Here is a 5,167-nt window from a genome sequence, read left to right on the forward strand (position 1 = left end):
GGCCATTGATTTGGCCTTTTTTGCTTTATGAGACGCAGCCTTTTCACATTCTATATAATTTCGGTTTTCAGGTTTTCTTTATTTTTTTTGTTACATTCAATTTTCAGATTATTGTAGTCAACCGGGTGCACATTGTCAGGTTCTTCTAGGCACTAGGTCCCAAACATCATGTTTTATTTTTTCACAACTTGTAACTCAATGATATACCAATCAGAGAACAAATTTAAAATATATTCAAATAAGAGCCAAATCACCAATGTACCAATCAAGTTTATTACATTCCACCAATCACAATATAACCATACAATATTACACCAATCACAATATAGCACTCTACAAATAAAACGCTCAACAAGTACAGACACGTCTCCAACACCTTAGCGCCTTCAACCTGCAAAACATCACATCTTGCCACATATTAACGACCAAATCAATTCACCCCTTAACGGCAATAAAAAACCGTGCTCATGTATGAACGAAAATAAAATAAACAATCTTTGAGGCCACACGGAGCACATCCTACATGCACCAAGCATCATACATATGTTCAAGAAAGTAATTTGAGATGGAAACAAGTACAGCTAACAATCTAACATGTGTAGTAGCACCAGCAAAAGAGCAAGACATGGAAGAATTTACAAGAACAACACCCTGGGAGTCCAATTACATGTACATGAGGTACTGCTGCTAGTGTATATAGAACCAATCAAGCTGCTGGTGCAGGAGCAGAGCATGAGTCCAACAAAGCATGCTATAGGAGCAGAAAAGAGGGAGCTAGGGGTAGGAGATGGAGCCAGCTCACCGAAGAACTTGGGAGTCCAGCTTGGGTCCGTGCTAATTTGCTGCTGCTCCGGTAGCTCTCGTGTGCGGGTATAAGATCAGATCCAACCGACTGGAAGCGGCCGTTTATCGAGCGATCTTTCATTTCTGGTCTGCAACAAGAGGTAAATGCTAGATATTAGCAACTGCTGCCAAACCCAATCTGACAAAGAGGTGAGCACTATAAACTGGATTTATAAAAATAGTATAAGCAAAAGGCAGAGCCTGTGCAAGTTTATCAGTATTGTAGTTCAGTGGAATAGCTGCAAAGAATTAACACTAAGCATACGATACACTAAGAATTTTCAATGGAGCAACTGCACATAATTAAGAAAGCGTCAACAAGTTGACAAGCTACTGAAAAACTACTGCAACCAAAACAATACTGCAAAATACAGAATTTGCAAACATTTGTAAACTAAATTTTTTGCCAGGGAAACAAAATTTTATAGCTTCAGGCTGGAGCACTACAGTTGTTGGTTAGACTTCATATAGCTTCAGGCTGGTTGGAGTACTACAGCAGCAACCATTTCATGGTTAGACTACTCCATTTGCAGTAGCCAAATATTCAGATATCTATAGTAGCTTCAGGCTTGTTGCATCACCCAGGAGGCCCCAACCGAGTGCTTGTTTCAGCACCATGTTAAATTCAGTCAAGCATGTAAGTAGATTCAGACCAACAGCATACCAAGCAAAAAAATAGATTTCAAACAGGCTAGCTAGCTATAATTTGTTGCAATCCTGATGGTACAAACAAGCTAGCTAGATTAAACACCAACAGTTAACACAGCCTAGCTGTAGTAACTAACAAGGCCACTATAAATTATTAACATGCATGATCTGCAGTACTAGGATGCCGAGTCAATGCACATCACAGTAACTACAAATGGGGTCTACTACAAGAGCAGAATTTAACAAGTGTGCTACTCCAAATCATCATCACTTGTAAATAGGAATGATCTTTTCCATGACACAAGCACAAAAAGTACAAACAAAATCACCCATGCACATGAAACAGAGCAAGGTACTACTATGGCGGCACAAGAGAGGGGGCTAGAAGGTAGGAGATGAACTCACATGAGAGGAGGTTGTAGCCGATGCCGCACACGGCCACGGTCTTCGTCCGGCGATAGAGGAGGTTGTAGCCGAGTTGGACCATGTGCGGAGCGTCGCCGTGGCGGTGGATGCCCTGGTTGTCGTCATCGTCCATAGAGGATGCCTACTGCTCCGAATCAAACAAAGAAGTAAGAGCTAGTGTTGTTGATCTAGTATAGAAATTAAGCAAGTGAGTATAGGATACACACACACACACGTGCTACTGCAAGTATCTGCAAACATCAATCAAGTTGGTTGTATGTGTGCTTGAGCTAGCTAGTATGTACAGTCCATGGTTGGGCTCCAAAACAATCAAAGCATGCTAGTGTCAACGGAATCAATCACAAGGTTATTTTTTTGTTGTTGCTAGCACTGCTAGCTGTATGTGTCAATCCATCCATCCATCGACCTAACTAATGGTGTTGTATCTCTAGACTAAGTGCAACAACACGAGAACTAAAACTGCAGAGCACATGTGTATGTATACTCATCCATGGCAAACTGTACCAAACCATCCATACATGGCAAGATTGCAATAGAACATATTTAACACTAGACATGAAAAAATGATGAGTCAAATGATTTTTAGTATTATTAACTTGAAAGGAAGCTCACTGTTTCCATCTTCTATCTATCCATGATTTTCTTTTTCTGAAGCAAGCATCAAAAGGCACAATGACAAACAAATTTCATTACCTCACATGGTGGCTGGCCTGGGCGTTCTGGATACTCCACTGTGCGTGCGGTCCTTGACCCTCCATCAAACTAAAAAATAAAGCACAAAACATGTTTATAACTTCATTTCAAGCTCCTTGAATAGGTAGTATACTCCGCATAAAGTTCTCACTTCTACAACAACTCACTGGAAACATGTGAACACGGCTATCTAGTTGTGCTGTAAGGTAAAAAAATTCCTAATAGAAAAATGACCATATGACTAAGTGACTGATCAGGCCTACAACATAAGCAAGTGGCAGCGTAAGCAGAAATTGGCCTTTGAATTATCAACATCAACCGCAAGACTAAGACAAGAAGGCTTATTATAGAATCAGTCAATCACATAATCAATGACAGAAACCGACAATTGCACAATCAAGTTTCACTTCCATGGGCTCGTGATGAGGTCATACCTCGCAGGAGATGTATCGGGAGGGGGCTTGGAGATGGCGTCGGGGTGGTGGTGGAGCTGCGTTCTCCATGGCGTCCTCACGTGCATGGCGTCATCCCCTCCATGGGTCCTCTCCTCCATGGCGTGCCTGCTGTCCGTTCCATGGCCGGGTTTCTTCCAGCACCATGGCCTTGGCCTGCGTGAGGAAGAGGCGGAGGGATAGGAAGCAAATCAAATCACAGCAGCAAGGCAAAAGGGAAGATGACAAGTCCATCCATGGAAGAATGAGGGATCCGGTGCTGCACCTCGTTCCGGCGGCTCGGTCTGGATCCGACGCACGAACTGGATTCGGCGCTGCCTCACCTCTCGCTCGATCTGAGAAGCGGCGCGCGGCCAGACCACCAGGGGAAGCGGAGGAGGAAGTTGTTGCTGCTCCTGCTCAGGTCGTTGCAGGTAAGAGCAGCGGCGCTTGGGGGGAGGCCGTCGGCGGGGAACGACGGACAGGGGGATCTGGGTTGGGGAGAGGAAGGCGGGGCCGCATGGGTCGGGGAGAGGGAGATCTGGGTCGGGAAGAGGGAGGGGAGTGTGCTGCACGATGCTAGGGTTGGGGTTGGCCATCGTGCATTTAGGAGATGTTGGATCTGTATGGTGTGGACGTCTTAGATCGGCTTAGGAGGGTGATCCGTGGGAAGAGAGGTTCTGCCTTCTGATTGGTCCAAAAATGTGTCATTTAAAATAGTTTCTAAGTGGTAAAAATAGGGGGGATTTGTCAAGAAGCTACCAATAATATTTTCCAAAAATGGCACGACTAAAAAAATTCACTCAAGTTATACAACATTTTATGGATGATAACCAACTTGTATGCATTTCCGATCTTTCTAGCATTTTTTAGCCATTTAAACAAAAAATAATAGTTTGTCGCAGTTTTTTTGTGAAGGGCCTACCAAATATTTATTGCAAAATTGGACTAAATCAATTTTCTAATATACCAGACCATATTTGATACACAATTGACCAAATGGTTGGGTGTCAAAAGATTTGATCCACCTCTCGTGAAAAAGACAAATTTCGCCGATTCAGCTAGAAGCAGATCAAATTTGAACTGCAGCTGCCTTATAGTTTGCTCTTTATTTTTTCCAAAAATCATTTCTAGATACATAAGTATCTATTTAATCATAGAAACACCAAAAAAATTCCAAGATTCAACCACTAGCTAGGAACGGTCATGACCGCCGTTTTGACCACATTTTGAAACGGGCATAAAAAATTCAAAAAAATCAAATAATTGGAAAACCTTCGCATAGTGTCATTATATGTAACCAAGTTAACAGGAAAATAATAAACTTGTAATACGGGAATTTTTTTAAAAAAGTGTTCTCAGAAATGAGCTATCATGTGTGAAGATTCATGACTTTCAAGCGAGATGGTCAATCTTATGGCCACATTCATGATATAGTTTATTCAAATGATCTCATATCGTGCACAAGGGTGTATCTTGGAATGGCAAACAATGTTGCCTAAGGAAGTTTTCATTTTATTTGGACTAAAAATTCATTTTCCATTTATTTGAGTGCCCGAAATGAGTTTTTTTGTGAAGGACCTACCATATATTTGTTGCAAAATTGTACAAAATCAATTTTATAAAATACTAGGCCATATTTAATTCACAATTTACCAAATACTTGGGTGTAAAGTGTTTTGATCCACCTCTCGTGAAAAAGACAAATTTCCGCCGATTCAGCTTGAAACGGGTCAAATTTGAACTGCAGCTGCCTCATAGTTTGCTCTTTATTTTTTCTAAAAATCATTTCTAGATACATAAATATCTATTTAATCAGAGAAACACCAAAAGATTTCCAAGATTCAACCTTGAGCTAGGAACGGTCATGCCCACCGTTTTGACCACATTTTGAAACAGGCATAAAAAATTCAAAAAAAATCAAAAAATTGGAAAACCTTCGCATTGTGTCATTATATGTGACCAAGTTGACAGGAAAAATAATAAACTTGTAATACGGGAATTCTTTAAAAAAAAGTGTTCTCAGAAATGAGCTATCATGTGTGAAGATTCATGACTTTCAAGCGAGATGGTCGATCTTATGGCCACATTCATGATATAGTTTGTTCAAATGATCGCATATCGTG

General features: G+C 41.1%; 1 long non-coding RNA gene across 1 annotated transcript; it reads right to left on the reverse strand.

Annotated features, from left to right (window-relative positions):
* Positions 1-2,609: 2,609 nt before the first annotated feature.
* Positions 2,610-3,577, reverse strand: LOC119336459. The gene is made up of 3 exons (XR_005162510.1): positions 3,328-3,577; positions 3,045-3,218; positions 2,610-2,679 (listed from the first exon to the last, which is right to left on the reverse strand). It is a non-coding gene; the product is annotated as an uncharacterized LOC119336459 (long non-coding RNA).
* Positions 3,578-5,167: the final 1,590 nt, after the last annotated feature.

This window comes from Triticum dicoccoides, chromosome 7B, assembly GCF_002162155.2.
Source record: "Triticum dicoccoides isolate Atlit2015 ecotype Zavitan chromosome 7B, WEW_v2.0, whole genome shotgun sequence".
Classification (NCBI taxonomy): Eukaryota; Viridiplantae; Streptophyta; class Magnoliopsida; order Poales; family Poaceae; genus Triticum; species Triticum dicoccoides.